Source organism: Nerophis ophidion, linkage group LG21 (assembly GCF_033978795.1).
Source record: "Nerophis ophidion isolate RoL-2023_Sa linkage group LG21, RoL_Noph_v1.0, whole genome shotgun sequence".
Lineage (NCBI taxonomy): Eukaryota > Metazoa > Chordata > Actinopteri > Syngnathiformes > Syngnathidae > Nerophis > Nerophis ophidion.
In genome coordinates this window covers 38126005-38149830 of record NC_084631.1, presented here as the reverse complement: position 1 = coordinate 38149830, position 23826 = coordinate 38126005, and the positions used below count along the sequence as shown (strand labels likewise).

Below are 23826 nucleotides of genomic sequence, written 5' to 3'. Positions count from 1 at the left end.
CCCCTCCCTCACAATACTAGATGGAACATGGTTTACACACACACACACACACACACACACACACACACACACACACACACACATTGATATACGTACATATAGACATACATATATGCCCCTCCCTCATCATACTACATGGAACACGGTCTACACACACACACACACTCACATTGATATACGTACATATAGACATACATATATGCCTCTCCCTCATCATACTACATGGAACACGGTATTCACACACACACACACACACACACATTGATATACGTACATATAGACATACATATATGCCTCTCCCTCATCATACTACATGGAACACGGTCTTCACACACACACACACACACACACACTAATATACGTACATATAGACATACATATATGCCCCTCCCTCATCATACTATATGGAACATGGTCTTCACACACACACACACACACACGCACATTGATATACGTACATATAGACATACATATATGCCCCTCCCTCATCATACTACATGGAACACGGTCTACACACACACACACATTGATATACGTACATATAGACATACATATATGCCTCTCCCTCATCATAGTACATGGAACACGGTATTCACACACACACACACATTAATATACGTACATATAGACATACATACATGCCTCTCCCTCATCATACTACATGGAACACGGTCTTCACACACACACACACACACACTAATATACGTACATATAGACATACATATATGCCCCTCCCTCATCATACTATATGGAACATGGTCTTCACACACACACACACGCGCACACACACACACACACACACACACACACACTAATATATGTATACATATCCATCCATCCATCCATCCATTTTCTACCGCTTATTCCCTTTGGGGTCGCGGGGGGCGCTGGTGCCTATCTCAGCTACAATCGGGCGGAAGGCGGTGTACACACTGGACAAGTCGCCACCTCATGGCAGTATATGTATGTATAGACATACATATATGCCCCTCCCTCATCATACTACATGAGGCTGCACGTATGATCGCCGCCCTTTGTCTGGGTCAGCGCGTCAAGCTGCCATCCTTTCCTTCTTGCACTCACGTGCGCACACACTCTCTAACACACACACACACACACAAAGTCATGTGTGTGGCAGATGACTACCCCCCACCCCATCTTGGACCCGTGACCTCCTTCCCTGTGGTCTATCAAACATGACAAGTCATCCTGTCTCTGCCCTCCTGTCCTCAGAGCGCACCCACCCCCCCACCCCCCCACCCATCTCCAGTGTCCTCCCATCACCGTGAGTCAGGCAATTAAGGTGGGGAGGGGGGCAATGGGGCGTGCGTGTGGGTGGGGGGGGTTTTATATGTTGGCTAAATTGACTTGCTCGCCGTTCTTGTGGTAATTGGTGACAGGAAGGGAACTTTCCCACCCATCAGACTGAGGGGAGCCTTTGTCTCTCATCACACTGGGAGGAGGGATGGCGTACACACACACACACACACACACACATACATATATTTATACTTTACACAATATTTTCATGACAGCACACACACTCATTATTATTAGTGGATGTGATGTTCCTGACACCTCAGGTGTTCATTTCATCCTGGTCACTAAGGTGTCAAAGTGTAATGCAAGAGTGGGTTCAGGCTCACCTGGCCCTAGACGGGTAGCGGCGGCGGGTGAAATGGGGTCGCGGCGACACCTGACGCGGCTCCCCTTCCTCCATCTGCGGTGGATCTGCAGCTCTACCCTACACTGACAGGCGAGAGGACCACAGAGAGGAGGGGTTCTTATTCGGCGTGCTGGGTCCTACCAATCGCCGAGCGGGGAAGGCGGGGGGGCACACTGCCTCTGAAGCATCCGGCGGTCTGCGCTCACATGGTCTCTCCCGCCTCCCATTGGACGACACGCTTCCTCCTTCATCAAAATGTAAAATTCCAAGACAGAGAGTAGTGCTGCGTAGTGTGTGTGCGCGTGTAGTATACGTCTGTGTGTGTGTGTGCGTGTGTAGTATACGTCTGTGTGTGTGTGTGCGTAGTATACGTCTGTGTGTGCGTAGTATACGTCTGTGTGTGTGTGTGTGCGCGTGTGTAGTATACGTCTGTGTGTGCGTGTGTCGTGTACGTGTGTGTGTGTGTGTGCGTGCATGTGTCGTATGCATCTGTGTGTGTGTGCGCGCATGTACTATACGTGTGCAGGTGTAGTATATGTGTGTGTGTGTGTGTGTGCGTGTAGAATGTGTGTGTGTGTGCAAGGTAGACAATGTAAGTCTTAAAAAAAAAATGTGAGCGCCTTTTGTGTGGCGTTTACATGTGTGAGATGGAAGACACCAAGTGTGTGTGCATGCAAATGTGTGTGAGGGATACACAAGATGCCATTGTCTGTGTGGGCGTGTGAGAGAGGAAGAGGTTGTCGAGGGAGACACCAGACAAAGAGCGCAAGAGATAGGAAGACATAGTGTGTGTGTGTGTGTGTGTGTGTGTCATGATGAGTCTTGGTGGAATGACTTGTGTTCGCTCGCTTTTTTTGTCACAACATGTCAAAATAGAACAGACACAGACACACACACACACCCTGAGGAGTTGATGTCAAGATAGTGACCGGCTTCTCCAACGACAACCTTTCACTTCCCCCAACTCATCCTCGCCATCCATCCTCCATCCATGGCGTGCATGACGGGGGTCCCCGCAGACTAAGCGGGCGTGCGAGGGCGAGAAAAAAAAGGAGCGGATGACAGCCGACTGGTGAAATAATGCTGACTCACTACGTCTGCAACAGCACCCGAAAAGACATATGCTGAGCACGGAGCTCAGGAAAGAGGAAGTAATGGTGTAAAATGGGAGGGGGTTAACCACAAAGCCAAGCATGTGAGGTGCCATGAGGCTACACACACTGGAACACTGCCACCCAAGTATGGAGGCTTAAAGGCCTACTGAAATGAGATGTTCTTATTTAAACGGGGATAGCAGGTCCATTCTATGTGTCATACTTGATCATTTCGCCATATTGCCATATTTTTGCTGAAAGGATTTAGTAGAGAACACCGACGATTTTGGTCGCTAATAAAAAAGCCTTGCCTGTACCGGAAGTAGCAGACGATGTGCGCGTGACGTCACGGGTTGTGGAGCTCCTCACATCTGAACATTGTTTACAATCATGGCCACCAGCAGCGAGAGCGATTCGGACCGAGAAAGTGACGATTTCCCCATTAATTTGACCGAGGATGAAAGATTCGTGGATGAGGAAAGTGAGAGTGAAGGACTAGAAAAAAAAAAAGACTATAAAGTGGGAGCGATTCAGATGTTAGACAAATTTACTGGGATAATTCTGGAAAATCCCTTATCTGCTTATTGTGTTACTAGTGTTTTAGTGAGATTACATGGTCGTACCTGAAGGTCGGAGGGGTGTGGCCACGGGTGTGGTGACCGTCAGTGTCTCCGGTGGGAGGAGGTAAAAGTCCGCAGCTGTAGGAGGACGCAAGCTCCGCTCATAACTACGGTAAGAGCAGACTTATTAGCACAATTTTCTCACCGAAACCTGCCGGTTGACATGTGGTCGGGATCCATGTTCGCTTGACCGCTCTGATCCATAGTAAAGCTTCACCTTCGGGAATTTTAAACAAGGAAACACCTGCTGTGATTGTGTTGCTAAAGGCAGCCGCAATACACCGCTTCCCACCTACATCTTTCTTCTTTGACGTCTCCATTATTCATTGAACAAATTGCAAAAGATTCAGCAACACAGATGTCCAGAATACTGTGTAATTATGCGATTAAAGCAGACCACTTCTAGCTGGGATCGGGCTGGAAAAAAATGTCCGCTACAACCCGTGACGTCAAACGCACGCGTCATCATTCCGCGACGTTTTCAACAGTATACCTTGCGGGAAATTTAAAATAACAATTTAGTAAACTAAAAAGGCCGTATTGGCATGTGTTGCAATGTTAATATTTCATCATTGATATATAAACTATCAGACTGCGTGTAGTTGGTTTCAGTAGGCCTTTAAATGGAGCAAAATGAATCTAAAACCTTCAAGCATGTGAGGTGCCATGAGGCTACATACACTGGAACACTGCCACCCAAGTGTGGAGGCTTAAATGGAGCAAATGAAACTAAAACCTTCAAGCATGTGAGGTGCCATGACATACTTGCCAACCCTCCCGGATTTTCTGGGAGACTCCCGAAATTTAGCGCCTCTCCCGAAAACATCCCAGGAAAGATTCTCTCCCGAAAATCTCCCGAAATTCAGGCGGAGCTGGAGGCCACGCCCCCTCCAGCTCCATGCGGACCTGAGCGACATGTCGACAGCCTGTTTTCACGTCCGCTTTCCCACAATATAAACAGCGTGCCTGCCCAATGACGTTATAACTGTAGAATGATCGAGGGCGAGTTCTTGGTTTCTTATGTGGGTTTATTGTTAGGCAGTTTCATTAACGTCCTCCCAGCGCGGTAATAACACACAACAACAGCAGTCACGTTTTAGTCTACCATAAAGCAGTTCGTCTGCCGTAAACAGCAATGGTGTGACACTCTTAAACAGGAAAATACTGCCATCTACTGTACATGCATATGTGACAATAAAATCTACGGCTTTTAGAGAGTACAGTGCACAACTGCGCACACAACAAGGAGACGAAGCAGAAGAACGAGGAAGATACAGCCGTGGCGACGCCGACGACGAGAAAGATGAAGAAATATGTAAGTAAGTTCCAAGCTGCAGCTGCGATTGGACCTGGATAGCCTCCCGGAAGAAGTAGTGGACTACCAAGTGCTTAGCGGTGAAGATCTTCCTCAGGAAGCAAAGATTGACCGGTTTTGGGCCATGTTAGGGAGAGATGGAAGATTCCAGACTCTAGTGCATTTGATGAAAGCACTTTTGTGCGTGCCACACAGCAATGCATCATCAGACAGGGTGTTCAGCATGGTTAGAAAAATAGTGACAGAGAATAGAACAAGGATGGACAATTCAACCCTTAACTCAACAATGAGTAGATGAGTGTTATGTGTGTGTATATGTGTAAATAAATGAACACTGAAATTCAAGTATTTCTCTTCTTTATATATATATACATATAGAGATAGATAGATAGATAGATAGATGGATAGATGGATAGTACTTTATATATATATATATATATATATATATAGAAGCGTGTGTGTCAGACTAAGCCAGGTCAGTGGGCGGGGTTAGCAACAATCTAGTCCAGAGGTGTCCAAAGTGTGGCCCTGGGGCCAATTGCGGCCCTCAGCGAATTTTTAAATGGCCCGCAGTGCATTAAAACAATACTATTAAAAAGAACAAGCAATGTTGACTCTAATAACACAAAGTTATCATTCAAGCTATTTTTTTTAAAGTCTTTATTGATCAAAAAATAATAAATCAAAACATTTCATAGGCTCCTATTACTTCACATTTAAAATTCCACTTAAACATTTTTACATTACATATTTTGTGGCAAAAAAAACTAAGTTTTCTTTGACAAAAAGGGCATACACACATACAAAAAAACAAGACAAATTAATAAAAACTTAAAATCGACAGATAGATCTGAAGTTGATCTCGAGACTTAAGTGTTAAAAGTTTAAAGAAACCATGTATGACTTATTTTTAAACACTTTTATGAGTGAGGGCCCTCATGGATTCCCAGTATTATTTTATTTTTTTTACTTTTTAGTTTTTTTTAAATCAGTGATGTCATGACCTAGTGACATATTTAAGGCTTCAATTACTTTACATTTAATATTACACTTTGAAAAACGTTTCGAGGGAAAATATTGCATGTTTTAGGTTTTTGCCATAAAAACAGGGTTTTGACAAAAAGGGCATCAAACATAAATAAGTTAATACAAAATTATATCGACAGTTAGACCTGAAGTCAATCTAGAGATTTAAGCATTGGATGACAAAAAATATATGGCTTAATTTGAACATGTTTATGACTGAGACCCTGAAGGTTAAAGAAATCTATATATTTTATTGGTTATAAAAATGAAACTTATCAAATAACTCCTGCATGCTTTGATTTTTCAGTGTGTGGCCTTAAAGGGGAACATTATCACAATTTCAAAAGGGTTAAAAACAATAAAAATCAGTTCCCAGTGGCTTGTTGTATTTTTTAAAGTTTTTTTCAAAATTTTACACCTCCCGGAGTATCCCTAAATAAAGCTTTAAAGTGCCATATTATCGCTATCTTCAAAACCACTATCCATTTCCCTGTGACGTCATACAGGGCTGCCAATACAAACAACATGGCGGTTACCACAGCAAGATATAGCGACATTAGCTCGGATTCAGACTCGGATTTCAGCAGTTTAAGCAATTCAACAGATTACGCATGTATTGAAACAGATGTTCGGAGTATGGAGGCAGATAGCGAAAACGAAATTGAAGAAGAAATTGAAGCTATTGAGTGAATAGCTTTTGACGCTATTCGGCTATAGCGTGGGTGTACCTAATGAAGTGGCCCATAGCATGGCTGCCTTATTAGCATCGCCGGTAAAATGTGCGGACCAAACGATCAGGACTTTCGCAGCTTGTGACACTGGAGCAACTTAAATCCGTCGATTGGTAAGTGTTTGTTTCGCATTAAATGTGGGTATCTTAGTTTCAAATGTACATACACCTAGCGTAAATAGCATGTTAGCATCGATTAGCGTAGCATGTTAGCATCGATTAGCTGGCAGTCATGCCGTGACCAAATATGCCTGATTAGCACATAAGTCAACAACATCAACAAAACTCACCTTTGTGATTTCGTTGACTTAATCGTTGCAAATGCATCTGCAGGTTATCCATACATCTCTGTGCCACGTCTGTCTTAGCATCGCCGGTCAAATGTGAAGACACTTTGGCACATTCAATGGGGGTCTGGCGGCAGATTTCTTGCCAGTGGTGCAACTTGAATCCCTCCCTGTTAGTGTTGTTACACCCTCCGACAACACACCGACAAGGCATGATGTCTCCAAGGTTCCAAAAAATAGTCGAAAAAACGGAAAATAACAGCTGAGACCCGGTGTTTGTAATGTGAAAATGAATATGGCGGGTGTGTTACCTCGGTGACGTCACGTTCTGACGTCATCGCTAAAAGACCGATAAACAGAAAGGCGTTTGATTTGCCAAAATTCACCCATTTAGAGTTCGGAAATCGTTTAAAAAATACATGGTCTTTTTTTCTGCAACATCAAGGTATATATTAACGCTTGCATAGGTTTGGTGATAATGTTCCCCTTTAAGTGGACAAAATTTGGACACCCCTGATCTAGTCCAATGGTTGCTTTGGTCTGAAGCCTGGGCTTTTGGAAGTCTTTGAAAAGACGGCGGCGAAGGAGGATATCCTCGTACGTTTTGTGGAGTTGTTGGTAGATATTTTAGCAGTTAAATTAGAGGAATGTATTCCATCAGAACAACCAGTATTTTGCCACTTTTCTGGTTGAAAGATATCCAAACAGGTGCTAGGACCCGCCCACTGACTTTGATGGCTTGAGTTTGACGGATAAAATACATTTGTAAAGTATTGACACACATCATTTTAAAATAAGTAAATCATAAAATCATGAAATTATTAAATCGTAAAATTATTATGTCATAAAATAATATTAAATGAATAATTAAATGTAATTTAAGTAAAAAAGACAATTGAATGACACATTTATGTATTTAATTCCAATTGTTGTTAATTAATGATACATTTAAGTAAAGATTTAAGACTTTTAATATTCATTTCATTTCGTCCCATTAGGGTTGTACGGTATACCGGTATTAGTATAGGACTGCGATACTAATGAATCATTTTCAGTACTATACAGTCTCTGAAACGTACTGGTGTCAAAGTCCGGTGGTGCCATTGCTAGTCTTACCAGCGGAGGAGCATGTTCGGCAGTGCACACACACAGAGTACTTACAAGCAGACACAGTGTGGAGACAGAAAACGGAGAACGGACGCACTTTGGCTTAAAAACAAACAATAACGATGAAGCTATACAACACTGAAACACCCTCAGGAAGAGGTGTTTAAGAAATGGCTAGCGAGCTAGCGGCTAACATCCATACGTCGCCGGCAGTGTTTTAGCTCTTCTAAATACCTAATCCTGGTCTCCATGGCAACAAATAAAGTATGTTTCTTCCAAGTATCATCCCGGCAGGATGAGGAATAGCTAAACATGCTTCACTACACACCATAGGAGGATACAATAGCTCACCGGCATCAAAATGTAAACAAAAGCCATTGGTGGATCCACACCTGACATCCACTGTAATGATATCAAGTACAGGCACGTATCTAGTCGATACTACTATGATTACATCAATATTTTTTGCCATTACAACATCTTTGTTTTTTTTTAAATTCATATTATGTTTATAAAGTCAGTAAATATGTCCTTGGACACATGAGGACTTTGAATATGACCAATGTATGATCCTGTAACTACTTGGTAGCGGATTGATACCTAAATGTGTGGTATCATCCAAAACTAATGTGAAGTATCAAAGAAGAGAAGAATAAGTGATTATTACATTTTTACAGAAGTGTAGATAGAACATGTTAAAAGAAAAAAGTAAGCAGATGTTCACAGTATATGAACAAGTTGATTAATAATTTTCTACTACTTGTCCTTAATGTAGACAAAGTAATAGGTAGATAAATGCCACAATATGTTACTGCATATACAAACCCCGTTTCCATATGAGTTGGGAAATTGTGTTAGATGTAAATTTAAACGGAATACAATGATTTGCAAATAATTTTCAACCCATATTCAGTTGAATATGCTACAAAGACAACATTTTTGATGTTCAAACTGATAAACATGCAAATAATCATTAACTTCAGAATTTGATGCCAGCAACATGTGACAAAGAAGTTAGGAAAGGTGGCAATAAATACTGATAAAGTTGACAAATTCTCATTAAACACTTATTTGGAACATTCCACAGGTGTGCAGGCTAATTGGGAACAGGTGGGTGCCATGATTGGGTATAAAAGCAGCTTCCATGAAATGCTGTATAATTCTCAAACAAGGATGGGGTGAGGGTCACCACTTTGTAAGCAAATTGCCGAACAGTTTTAGAACAACATTTCTCAACAAACTATTGCTATGAATTTAGGGATTTTACCATCTACGGTCCGTAAAATCATTAAAAGGTTCAGAGAATCTGGAGAAATCACTGCACGTAAGCGATGATATTACGGACTTGTGATCCCTCAGGTGGTACTGCATCAAAAACAGACATCAGTGTGTAAAGGATATCACCACATGGGCTCAGGAATACTTCATAAAACCACTGTCATTAACTACAGTTGGTCGCTGCATCTGTAAGTGCAAGTTAAAACTCTACTATGCAAATCAAAACCCATTTATCAAGAACACCCAGAAACGCCGCCGGCTTGGCTGGGCCCGAGCTCATCTATGATGGACTGATGCAAAGTGGAAAAGTGTTCTGTGGTCTGACGAGTCCACATTTCAAATTATATTTGGAAACTATGGACGTGGTGTCCTTCGTAACAAAGAGGAAAATAACCATCCGGATTGTTATAGGCGCAAAGTTCGAAAGCCAGCATGTGTGATGGTATGGGCGTGTATTAGTGGCCAAGGCATGGGTAACTTACACATCTGTGAAGGCACCATTAATGCTGAATGGTCCATACAGGTTTTGGAGAAACATATGTTGTCATCCAAGCAGCGTTATCAAGGACGCCCCTGTTTATTTCAGCAAGACAATGCCAAGCCATTTGTTACAACAGCGTTGCTTCGTAGCAAAAGAGTGCGGGTACTTTCCTGGCCCGCCTGCAGTCCAGACCTGTCTCCCATGGAAAATGTGTGGCGCATTATGAAGCGTAAAATACGACAGCGGAAACCCCAGACTGTTGAACGACTGAAGCTCTACATAAAACAAGAATTGGAAATAATTCCACTTTCAAGGCTTCAACAATTAGTTTCCTCAGTTCCAAAACGTTATATTGAGTCTTGTTAAAAGAAAAGGTGATGTAACACAGTGGTGAACATGCCCTTTCCCAACTACTTTGGCACGTGTTGCAGCCATGAAATTCTAAGCTAATTATTATTTGCAAAAAAGAAATAAAGTTCATGAGTTTGAACATCAAATATGTTGTCTTTGTAGTGCATTCAACTGAATATGGGTTGAAAGGGATTTGCAAATCACTGTATTCCGTTTATATTTACATCTAACACAATTTCCTAACTCATATGGAGACCGGGTTTGTACATACATATACAAACACACACACATACATACATGTATAAGTATGGACAGTATATATATATATATATATATATATATATATATATATATATATATACATTAAGATAGCTAAGTGTAACCCAGAACAGACGCCCGTATAATGAAAATAGAGCTTCCCCAGTCCCGCTGTCTCCCTCCCGCTGCCGATTTAATTACCTTCTATATTTATCGGAGCCCAAGATGCTATTTTGGTGTCCCGGCTGCTATCGGTGGGCTCCATTATTCAGGAGGCAACATGGCTGCCGTGATCCTGTCACACAGGAGTTTGCTTGCGTTTTCAATATGTTTGGGGAAAAGCACAGGACTCGCCGGCCTCCATATTTGCCTGTGATCTATGATTGTTCTTCAGCAGAGGCCACAGTCCTCTGAGAGATGATGGCCATATTGATCTGATAAACACTTTCATTTACTGCCATTCACACACGGCGGGAATATAAGCTAGCTTTCTGCTTCATCACTTCTCCTCCACACTCTTTTAACCCCTTCAACCCACCAGCATCCTTGGCCACTTCATCCACCAACCTCTTACAAGCCAGTCTTAGCTTCCTGACATTAGAGTTTCACCTTACCTGAAGGAGGTAGAGAATGTGTGTTGATCAGACAGTAGTAGTAGTCCATGGTCTTCCTACTTTCAAACATTCTCCCCGCTGACACTTGGACATGTCTTGTTCAGTCCTGCAGGCCACACAAAGCAATCATCCAGTTGGAGAAAAGACAAGCAGGCTGCTGACATTTTAGGGCTGAACTCTACCTGCAATATATCTCAATGAATGATAACAAAACCGTATCAAAATGGATTTTATTATTAAAATATCCTAATTTGGCTGCTGGCATAACAAATTGCAACATTTCCAATTGTATTCTTCCTCTGTTGTTTGGCTCCTTTACGTAACAGTTTTGGGTATGGATCTAATACCAAGTGGTATACTGTAGGTGCGCAAAAAACAACTGATTCACATACTAATTGCAATTCTTCCATCCATTTTCTACCGCTTGTCCCTCTCGGGGTCGCTGGGGGTGCTGGAGCCTATCCCAGCTGCATTCGGACAAGTTGCCAGCTCATCACAGGGCCAACACACACAGACAGACCACATTCACACACTCCGGACCATTTAGTGTTGCCAATCAACCTATCCCCAGGCGCATGTCTTTGGGGGTGGGAGGGGCCTATCCCCAGGCGCATGGCTTTGGAGGGGGGAGGGGCCTATCCCCAGGTGCATGTCTTTGGAGGTGGGAGGGGCCTATCCCCAGGTGCATGTCTTTGGAGGTGGGAGGGGCCTATCCCCAGGTGCATGTCTTTGGAGGTGGGAGGGGCCTATCTCCAAGTGCATGTCTTTGGAGGTGGGAGGGGCCTATTCCCAGGCGCATGTCTTTGGAGGTGTGAGGGGCCTATCCTCAGGTGCATGTCTTTGGAGGTGGGAGGGGCCTATCCCCAGAAGCATGTCTTTGGAGTTGGGAGGGGCCTATCCCCAGGTGCATCCCTTTGGAGGTGGGAGAGGCCTATCCCCAGGTGCATGTCTTTGGAGGTGGGAGGGGCCTATCCCCAGGTGCATGTCTTTGGAGGTGGGAGGGGCCTATCCCCAGGTGCATGTCTTTGGAGGTGAGAGGGGCCTATCCCCAGGTGCATGTCTATAGAGGGGGGAGGGGTGTATCCCCAGGCAAATGTTTTTGGAGGTGGGAGGGGCCTATCCTCAGGTGCATGTCTTTGGAGGTGGGAGGGGCCTATCCCCAGGTGCATGTATTTGGAGGTGGGAGGGGCCTATCCCCAGAAGCATGTCTTTTGAGTTGGGAGGGGCCTATCCCCAGGTGCATGTCTTTGGAGGTGGGAGGGTCCTATCCCCAGGCGCATGTCTTTGGAGGTGGGAAGGGCCTATCCCCAGGTGCATGTCTTTGGAGGTGGGAAGGGCCTATTCCCAGGTGCATGTCTTTGGAGGTGGGAGGGGCCTATCCCCAGGAGCATGTCTTTTGAGTTGGGAGGGGCCTATCCCCAGGTGCATGTCTTTGGAGATGGGAGGGGCCTATCCCCAGAAGCATGTCTTTGGAGTTGGGAGGGGCCTATCCCCAGGTGCATGTCTTTGGAGGTGGGAGAGGCCTACCCCCAGGTGCATGTCTTTCGAGGTGGGAGGGGCCTATCCCCAGGTGCATGTCTTTGGAGGTGGGAGGGGCCTATCCCCAGGTGCATGTCTTTGGAGGTGGGAGGGGCCTATCCCCAGGTGCATGTCTTTGGAGGTGGGAGGGGCCTATCCCCAGGTGCATGTCTTTGGAGGGGGGAGGGGCCTATCCCCAGGCGCATGTCTATAGAGGGGGGAGGGGTGTATCCCCAGGCAAATGTTTTTGGAGGTGGGAGGGGCCTATCCTCAGGTGCATGTCTTTGGAGGTGGGAGGGGCCTATCCCCAGGTGCATGTCTGGAGGTGGGAGGGGCCTAGCCCCAGGTGCATGTCTTTGGAGGTGGGAAGGGCCTATTCCCAGGTGCATGTCTTTGGAGGTGGGAGGGGCCTATCCCCAGAAGCATGTCTTTTGAGTTGGGAGGGGCCTATCACCAGGTGCATGTCTTTGGAGATGGGAGGGGCCTATCCCCAGAAGCATGTCTTTGGAGTTGGGAGGGACCTATCCCCAGGTGCATGTCTTTGGAGGTGGGAGAGGCCTATCCCCAGGTGCATGTCTTTGGAGGTGGGAGGGGCCTATCCCCAGGTGCATGTCTGGAGGTGGGAGGGGCCTAGCCCCAGGTGCATGTCTTTGGAGGTGGGAAGGGCCTATTCCCAGGTGCATGTCTTTGGAGGTGGGAGGGGCCTATCCCCAGAAGCATGTCTTTTGAGTTGGGAGGGGCCTATCCCCAGGTGCATGTCTTTGGAGATGGGAGGGGCCTATCCCCAGAAGCATGTCTTTGGAGTTGGGAGGGACCTATCCCCAGGTGCATGTCTTTGGAGGTGGGAGAGGCCTATCCCCAGGTGCATGTCTTTGGAGGTGGGAGGGGCCTATACCCAGGTGCATGTCTTTGGAGGTGGGAGGGGCCTATCCCCAGGTGCATGTCTTTGGAGGTGTGAGGGGCCTATCCCCAGGCGCATGTCTATAGGGGGGGAGGGGTGTATCCCCAGGCAAATGTTTTTGGAGGTGGGAGGGGCCTATCCTCAGGTGCATGTCTTTGGAGGTGGGAGGGGCCTATCCCCAGGTGCATGTCTGGAGGTGGGAGGGGCCTAGCCCCAGGTGCATGTCTTTGGAGGTGAGAGGGGCCTATCCCCAGGCGCATGTCTTTGGAGGGGGAGGGGTGTATCCCCATGCGCAAGTCTTTGGAGGTGGGAGGGGCCTATCCCCAGGTGCATGTCTTTGGAGGTGAGAGGGGCCTATCCCCAGGCGCATGTCTATAGAGGGGAGGGGTGTATCCCCAGGCAAATGTTTTTGGAGGTGGGAGGGGCCTATCCTCAGGTGCATGTCTTTGGAGGTGGGCGGGGCCTATCCTCAGGTGCATTTCTTTGAAGGTGGGAGGGGCTTATTCCCTGTAACCTTTCTTTTGAAAAGTTTCAGTATTCTAGCAAATAATATCAACAGCAAAATCACTTTGAATCAAGAATCGTGTTGAATAGAAAATTCTGTTCTGAATGGAATCATCACCCCAGGAAGGGGATCAAATCGTTAGGTGCCCAAAAATCCGCTTTTTACCAAGTAGTTACAGGGACAAGTATTGGTCATACCAATGTTGACACTGATACTTCAAATGATTCCATTCTTAAACACATTTGTATTCAGAAAAAAAACACATGGATGTAAAATATCAATGAAATATTTAAATGATTCCCTACTGTTGGCTCTGATTTAAATCCTTTGGGTTGTTACCATTGAAGTCCTCCTACCTTTGTAAACAATAACAAAAAAAGGTATTGATCCACCTACCTTTGTTTACATTCACAAGCTCTCGCTTGCAGTCAGCATATCCTCCTACGGTGTCTATTGTAGCAGTTTTAGCTATTCTTCGTCCTCCAAGGATGATACTGGTTAGAAACTTAGTTTATTTACCGCCATAGAAGACCGCTGACTCACAATTGGCTCTGCACTGTGGAGGGACGTTAGCCACGAGCTAGAAAGCTGCAGTGCGTTGAGGACGCATTGGTTCGCTTGTCGCTGTCAAATTTCCAGGACACACGGAGAATGTATCATCATCATGCGATATAACGATTGGCCAAATTGATTTCTTTTCTATTGTCTGTATCGCACAAACCTATTCAGAGATATTAAGGCTATATTTCCATGCACACAAGGACGTGCTTTACATCTCGAAGATGACAAAAGAAACATCACAAAGCATTCATATAGTGACATATTGTCATCATCCTAATCACATGACAACATAAAGCTATGTAGTGAAACACAAATGTCTTTGATCTTTTCTCATAAATTATATAACTTTTATGAGTTTGATTTCCATCCATTTTCTACTGCTTGTCCCTTTTATGATCGCAGGGGGTGCTGGAGCCTATCTCAGCTGCATTGGGGCGGTAGGCAGGGTACACCCTGGACAAGTTACCAGCTCATACACTGATAGACAACATTCACATACTAGGGACCATTTAGTGTTGCCATCCCACCTCCAAAGACATGCACCTGGGGATAATTATGGACCAAATGTCCCTTTGGGACAGAGGACCCTATTGTATTTCTAAGATTTTATTATTATACCGCTGCCTCTTTGAGCTGTATTTTGACCCCCTTAACATGCTTCAAAACTCACCAAATTTTACACACACATCAGGACTGGCGAAAACGGTTATCTGATAAAAAACCAAACCCCAAGACTCAAAATTGCGCTCTAACACCCCCTAGGAAAAAACACAGACAAAACTACTTGTAACTTCCGTTAGGAATGTCATAGAGACATGAAACAAAAACCTCTACGTAGGTCTGACTTAGACCTAAATTTCATAAAATGACATCCTTCAGCAAAAATCAACAGGAAGATGGCAAACACCCCTTCAAAACAAAAGTTTGGTAAAAACCGTCACCTTTTTTCAAACATTATCTCCTCTGAGCGCGTTTGTGGTGTCGGCTTCTAACTCGCACAGGAAAGAGATTGAGCCCTTCTGATTAAAAGTTGCGCAAAGAGTTTTTCTAACTGCTCCGGTTTTGATTTTACGAGCCTTCAAAGAACTGCTTCGCTGCCGCCCTCTCTAGATGGCCGCTTAAAAGCAGGAAGCACCAGCGTGACCACACAGTGCAGAGAAGGTAGGTACCGTGCGGGTAAAGATATGTTGACTGGGTGAAAGAAGGAGGCACCAGTTTGACTCCAGGATACAGAGAAAGTAGGTAATGTGCAGGTAAAGATATGTTGTCTGGGTGATGGCAGGAAGCACCAGCGTGTATGGGTGAAAGAAAGAAGCACCAGTGTGACCCAAGGATGCAGGGAAGGTAGGTAACGTGTAGGTAAAGATATGTTGAATGGGTAAAGGCAGGAAACACCAGAAAAAGTCAGTCCCGTCCATCGCTGCTTGCAACTTTAATGTGAGTTGGATTTGTCATTTCAAAATGCACAATAAATCTTGCTCTTGGGGTATTATTACATTTTTTGACACAATACACTTGCATAGTTCAACATAATCCACTGCAAAACATGTTTATTATCATTTAATGCTGGAATTTGGAGAGGTGTAGAACTCTGCTGCGAGAGCTCTTTAGCATATTTTGTTTCTATCATGTAGTCAAATAATAAATATTGGAAAAATTTGCACTGCAACAATTAATCGATAAGGAAAAAGCTTCAATTACTTTTCCGTTTGTTTGATTAAGAGTTTAATAAGTGTAACTAATAACAACACATCTAATAAAAATTGATCGAGGAACAGCAGAGTGTTTGAATTAATGTTCTACTTTTATTAAAGCACACATGTTAAAAATGCAATTAAAATGTTGTTGGTGCACATTTATTAGAAACAAAGAATAAAAGTTATGCCAAGCATTCAGAAACATATTTTATTTTTACTATTTTCCCTAAAATATGCATTGAGGCTCTAATTGTATTCAATTGGTACGAACCAATCAATAGATTGCAAACCAGAAAAATAAACATTATTGTAGACTAAAAACTGCGGCATCAAAAAAAGATTAGCGTAGTAAAAATGAGCATCATGAATAAAGGTTCAGTTATGTTTTAAGTAATTATTGTATAAGATATATTTTTTGCAATAAAAATAGCAATCAAAAATATTGTGCAAATCTAACAAAACATACATTCAACAAAAAAATGTTTTTTTATCATACTTTTTCAATTGTGCTTTAAATCGAATAAAATGGAAAGAAACATTTATTTAGTGACTGAAACATGTTATAATGTGGGATGCATTTTTGTAAGCTTAAGGGAGTATAAATGGTGAAAAACCGCTGACATTCACGTTGCCTCGTCTGATAATAAAATGACAAATGTTCATTTGGAGTATACAAACTATTACCTACTTCAAATGGTCAATAGATCAACTAATGATCACACTGCTTTAACTATCCTGACTCAGCATTAGGGTTTTGCTGCAGCTTTATATTTCTATCTTTACAAAATAGATACCGTATTTCCTTGAATTGCCACCGGGCGCTAATTATTTAAAACCTCTTCTCACTCCGGCGTTTACCAAAGGCATGCGGTAAATTTAGGCCTGCGCTTAAAAATTTGAGTGTGATGTAAGGATACCATCATGAAAAGCACATTTAATTAAAAAGGCGTTATTATAGTCTTACCTTTACTTATAAATGAAGTCCATGCACAACTCCTTCTGATCAAAAGCATCGATAACTTGTTTATAGAAGTCTTCCTTATCTTTCTTCAGTTTTAAAAGTCTCTTTGACTCGAGGGAGATCTTCATTAATTACCTCCTGCTTTGATTGAAAGTCCAGTTTAGCAAACTGTTTTATTTTAGATATGTAATCCTCCATGTTAAAAGTGCAAGCGAGAGGAAAAAATAAACGATCGCTGCTCACTCTTGCTGCTTGTTGTCACTTCTTCTGCAGCCGAGTAGTCGCAAAAAGGATCACTACCGCCCTCTACCACCAGGAGGCGGGAGTCATTTAATGACTCATATTTGACACACGCAGCTACGGTATATTAATTAAACATAGCTGCTCACTGTTCTTTTTAGCATATTCAATAGCTTGGACCTTAAATCCTACTGAATAGCTCTTAATCTTCTTCCCTTTATGCGATTTCAAATGATTGAAATCAGCCTCCTCCATTTTGAAAATGATGACAGGTGAATTGTCACTCGTGACGTGACGAGTTTGACCCTGCGGAAATTCTAGGCATATTTTAATTATTTGGCGAAACGAGTTTGACCCGGCAGTAATTCTAGGCAGGCGCATACTATATACCCGGCGCCAATTCAAGGAAATTCGGTACTTATCTTTACGACATTCCCTTCAATGTTCTGGAGATGATGAGGGGTAAAAAAACAACAAGAATCAAATGTGGGAAATCTGTGCCTTTGCACGAGTGAGTGCGTACATCATTTGTGTGAGTAAACAGATAATGGCATCCAACAGGAAATGCATAACATATTCATACACACGCGCGCACACACACACACACACACACACACACACACACACACACACACACACACACACAAGAAGGCTTTCAGTTTCTAAATCAATCCCACATCCGTAGCTAATGCAGTGCTAGGCCCTCTTCAGGAAACATTAGGCCTATTAGTCAAAGTGTACGCATTCCTGTGTGTGTGCGTGTGTGCGTGCGCGTGCGTGTGTGTTCCAGTGGATATGGAAGCCGCACACTCAGCAGTAGCCCATCTCAGTGGATCCTCCGAGGTCAGCAGGTGCAATAGGGAATGAGGGGCTGTGTGTGTGTGTGTGTGCGTGTGAGTACGCGTGTGTGTGCGTGTGTATGCGCCCTTGATATCCTCTGGGCTCCTTATCGCTCTAAAATTATCCTCCATTTACTGGAAGACAGGCGCAGAGAGAGGAAAGAGAAATATGGGCACTCTTGTCCAGCTGCATCACTTGTGGGCACCAGAAGTCTTCCTTACTCCAATAATGCAAGCTAATGCTCTTTATCTAGCATCACATATCTTTGATCATCCATTTATCATGTTTTTGATCATGTATGCCTGCTAATACGTGTTTGATCATGTATAATGATAATATATGTTTGCTTGATACCATCCATCCATCCATCCATCCATCTTCTTCCGCTTATCCGAGGTCGGGTCGCGGGGACAACAGCCTAAGCAGGGAAACCCAGACTTCCCTCTCCCCAGCCACTTCGTCTTGCTCTTCCCGGGGGATCCCGAGGCGTTCCCAGGCCAGCCGGGAGACATAGTCTTCCCAACGTGTCCTGGGTCTTCCCCGTGGCCTCCTACCGGTTGGACGTGCCCTAAACACCTCCCTAGGGAGGCGTTCGGCTGGCATCCTGACCAGATGCCCGAACCACCTCATCTGGCTTCTCTCGATGTGAAGGAGCAGCGGCTTTACTTTGAGCTCCTCCCGTATGGCAGAGCTTCTCACCCTATCTCTAAGGGAGAGACCCGCCACCCGGCGGAGGAAACTCATTTCGGCCACTTGTATCCGTGATCTTATCCTTTCGGTCATGACCCAAAGCTCATGACCATAGGTGAGGATGAGAACGTAGATCGACCGGTAAATTGAGAGCTTTGCCTTCCGGCTCAGCTCCTTCTTCACCACAACGGATCGGTACAACGTCCGCATTACTGAAGACGCCGCATCGATCCGCCTGTCGATCTCACGATCCACTCTTCCCCCAATCGTGAACAAGACTCCTAGGTACTTGAACTCCTCCACTTGGGGCAGGGTCTCCTCCCCAACCCGGAGATGGCATTCCACCCTTTTCCGAGCGAGAACCATGGACTCGGACTTGGAGGTGCTGATTCTCATTCCGGTCGCTTCACACTCGGCTGCGAACCGTTTGCTTGATACGTATAATGTAATGATACGTATACTTGATACGTATGTGTTTGATCATGTATTCTGTGTCTGATAATATATAATGTTTTTGATCATGTATAATGTGTTTGATAATATATGATGTTTGATAATGTGTACAATGTATGTAGGATCATGTATATTGGTAACGCATATTTGATCATGTACACTATAAAGTGTTGTATAATATATCATTTGTTTGAACATGTATAACATCCCGTATTTCCTTGAATTTCCGCCGGGTATATAGTATGCGCCTGCCTAGAATTACTGCCGGGTCAAACTCGTTTCGCAAAATAATTAGCGAAAGCTTTGCATTACCGCCGGCACAGGATTAACGCCGGGTCAAACTTGTTTCGCAAAATATTATTTTTATTGCATGTCTAGAATTTCCGCCGGGTCAAACTTGTTTTGCAAAATAATTAACATATGCCTAGAATTTCCACAGGGTCAAACTCGTCACGTCACGAGTGACACTTCACCTGTCATCATTTTCAAAATGGAGGAGGCTGATTTCAACAATTTGAAATCGCATAAAGGGAAGAAGATTAAGAGCTATTCAGTAGGATTGAAGGTCCAAGCTATTGTATATGCTAAAAAGAACAGTGAGCAGCTATGTTTTATTAATATACCGTAGCTGCGTGTGTCAAATATGAGTTATTAAATGACTCCCGCCTCCTAGTGGTAGAGGGCGCTAGTGATCCTTTTTGCGACTACTCGGCTGCAGAAGAAGTGACAACAAGCGGCAAGAGTGAGCAGCGTGTGATTATTTTTTTCCTCTCGCTTGCACTTTTAACATGGAGGATTACATATCTAAAATAAAACAGTTTTATAAACTGGACTTTCAATCGAAGCAGGAGGTAATAAATGAAGATCTCCATCGAGACAGAGAGACTCTTAAAACTGAAGAAAGATAAGGAAGACTTCTAAAAACAAGTTATCGATGCTTTTGATCAGAAGGAGCTGCGCATGGACTTCATTTATAAGTAAAGGTAAGACCATAATAACGTTTTTTTTTTATTAAATGTGCTTTTCATGATGGTATCCTTACATCACACTCAAATTTATAAGCGCAGGCCTAAATTTACCGCATGCCTTTGGTAAGTGCCGGAGTGAGAAGAGGTTTTAAATTAATTAGCGCCCCGGCGGCAATTCAAGGAAATACGGTATATAAACTTTTTTTTTCATTTTCATCCTCAATAATATCCACTTCAACGTGTTGAAATAATCCCATTTGAAAGAATATAAGGTGCTTCTGGTTCATGAGCGTAGATTCATTTCATCACCAATTTTGTTGTCGTAATGGTGACATTTTGCATCCAAGGCAATTTCCTCCTAATGGGTTTGCCACATTTTAATATGACTTGAATTGTTGTGAAGGAGTTGGCATTGGTCCTTGAAGGCCTCATCCTATAATATCCATTCTCCACAGCCTCACACTCCGTTCTATGTGTGAGGGATCCGGTCTCACGTTGCAAATCAATATGGTCCCTTCATGCATGGTCATGTGCAGAAAGTCGCACCGTGGATGTAACGGCATCTGGACTCCACTCCAAATGTTCTTTGACGCCGATCGCAAACTAGATGCTCGGAATGTTGTCCACGGCAGGACTGCTGACAGGAAGTGAGTTTGCAAGTAACGATGGGGAAAGTGAGAGGGAGGAGACCAAAGAGGGAACAAATGGAGAAAGCAAGACGGCCATTATAAATCATATCCACTCTTGGCGCCAGCCATGTTTCCTAGCAACCAGACAGAATCTCCACCTCTCTTCCGCCCCCTGTCTATCTGCTGCCAGCAGCCTTATTACCCACACTGCAATGGGCCATGCCCCAAAAACGACTGTCAGCGTGGCTTGTGCTCACGTCTTCCACGGGATACGGCTAACAGGAGCTGACAACAAAGAATGCTGCGCTACACACGACAATGGCAGTCATTTACAAATACTATAAAAATACCTTCCACACGTCTCCCATAGGTAAAAAAAAAAAAATGCAGTAAAGGAGTCAGTAATACGGCAATAAAGTAGCTAATTTTTAAAGACTAACCCATATTGCTGTGTCTTCCTATTCTCTGGCAGACCAAGTGAGTATGAGCTGTGTGAAGAAGTAACAACATGCTTTCCATACTCTCATATATATATATATATATATATATATATATATATATATATGTATGTATGTGTGGGAAAAATCACAAGACTACTTCATCTGATTCCTAAAGCCCAAAAAAAGTCTGCGGGCTATAGAGCGTTTTCCGTTCGGGCTCCAGTACTCTGGAATGCCCTCCCGGTAACAGTTCGAGATGCTACCTCAGTAGAAGCATTTAAGTCTCACCTTAAAACTCCTCTAGCCTTCAAATAGACCTCCTTTTTAGACCAGTTGATCTGCCGCTTCTTTTCTTTTTTCTCCTATGTCCCCCCCCCTCCCTTGTGGAGGGGGTCCGGTCCGATGACCATGGATGAAGTACTGGCTGTCCAGAGTCGAGACCCAGGATGGACCGCTCGCCTGTGTATCGGTTGGGGACATCTCTACGCTGCTGATCCGCCTTCGCTTGGGATGGTTTCCTGTGGACGGGACTCTCGCTGCTGTCTTGGATCCGCTTTGAACTGAACTCTCGCGGCTGTGTTGGAGCCACTATGGATTGAACTTTCACAGTATCATGTTAGACCCGCTCGACATCCATTGCTTTCGGTCCCCTAGAGGGGGGGGGGGGTTGCCCACTTCTGAGGTCCTCTCCATGGTTTCTCATAGTCAGCATTGTCACTGGCGTCCCACTGGATGTGAATTCTCCCTGCCCACTGGGTGTGAGTTTTCCTTGCCCGTTTGTGGGTTCTTCCGAGGATGTCGTAGTCGTAATGGTTTGTACAGTCCTTTGAGACATTTGTGATTTAGGGCTATATAAATAAACATTGATTGATTGATTGATTGATCTCTACAGAACTGTTTCATGAGGGGTTCCCTCAATCATCAGGAGATGATTGAGGGAACCCCTCATGAAACAGTTCTGTAGAGAGGAAGTAGTCTTGTGATTTTTCCCACACATACATATTGCGCTCTACCACGGTATCGAGCACTATTCTGTGGATAATCCAATCAAGACATATACATATACATATATATATATATATATATATATATATATATATATATATATATATTAGGGCTGCAAATGTTTGGGTGTCCCACGATTCGATTCAATATCGATTCTTGGGGTCGCGATTCGATTGTATATCGATTTTTTCGATTCAACGCGATTCTCGATTGAAAAACGATATTTTTCCGATTCAAAACAATTCTCTATTCAATAAATACATAGGATTTCAGCAGGATCTACCCCAATCTGCTGACATGCTAGCAGAGTAGTAGATTTTTTTTTTTAAAAGCTTTTATAATTGTAAAGGACAATGTTTTATCAACTGATTACAATAATGTAAATTAGTTTTAACTATTAAACGAAACAAAAATACGAATTATTTTATCTTTGTGAAAACATTGGACACAGTGTGTTGTCAAGCTTATGAGATGCCATGCAAGTGTTAGCCACTGTGACACTGTTCTTTTTTTTATAAATATCTAATGATAATGTCCATGATGGATTTTTAATCACTGCTATGCTGAAATTAGAACTAATATTGATACTGTTGTTGATAATATTCATTTTTGTTTCACCACTTTTGGTTTGTTCTGTGTTGTGTTTGTGTCTCCTCAATTGCTCTGTTTATTGCAGTTCTGAGTGTTGCTGGGTAAGGTTTGGTTTTGGAATTGATTTGCATTGTTATGGTATTGCTGTGTAGTGGTTTGTTGGATTGATAGAAATATATATTTTTTTTTTAAATCGATTTTTTTAAAACTGAGAATCGATTCTGAATCGCATAACGTGAGAATCGTGATTTATATATATATATACATATATATATATATATATATATATATATACATATATATATATATATATATATATATATATATATATATTAGGGCTGGGTGATATGGCCTTTTTTTAATATCCCGATATTTTTAGGCCATATCGCCATTTACGAAATATATTACGATATTTTGCCTTGGCCTTGAATGAACACTTGATGCATACAATCACAGCAGTATGATGATTCTATGTGTCTACATTAAAACATTCTTCTTTATATTGCATTAATATATGCTACTTTTAAAGGGGAACATTATTATTAGTAAGCGTCAATATATACCTTGATGTTGCAGAAAAAAGACCATATGTTTTTTTAATCGATTTCCGAACTCTAAAAGGGTGAATTTGGCGATTTAAACGCCTTTCAATTGTTTGCCGGTCGGAGCAATGACCTTTCACCCGTGACATCACATCGGGAAGCGACCCGCCATTTTCTCAAACACATTACACACACCAAGTCAAATCAGCTCTGTTATTTTCCGTTTTTTTCGACTGTTTTCGGGTACCTTGGAGACATCATGCCCCGTCGGTGTGTTGTCGGAGGGTGTAACAACACCAACAGAGACGGATTCAAGTTGCAACAGTGGTCAAAAGATGCGAAAGTCCCTCGTTTGTTCTGCACACTGTACTGACGACAGCTATGCTACGACAGAGATGGCAAGAATGTGTGGATATCCTGCGACACTCAAAGCAGATGCTTTTCCAACGATAAAGTCA

General features: G+C 43.3%; 1 long non-coding RNA gene across 2 annotated transcripts in view; it reads right to left on the bottom strand.

The window, feature by feature from the left end:
* LOC133540077 (uncharacterized) overlaps positions 1-23826 on the bottom strand; it is a 40064-nt gene that overhangs the window by 4266 nt on the left and 11972 nt on the right. Inside the window, exons 3-4 of one of the 2 annotated variants that reach the window (XR_009803542.1) lie at positions 10828-10933; positions 1647-1749 (exon numbers count right to left, since the gene is read on the bottom strand). This is a non-coding gene — a long non-coding RNA (uncharacterized LOC133540077). The remainder of the gene's footprint in view (positions 1-1646; positions 1750-10827; positions 10934-23826) is intronic. The other variant, XR_009803543.1, reaches the window with a different exon arrangement.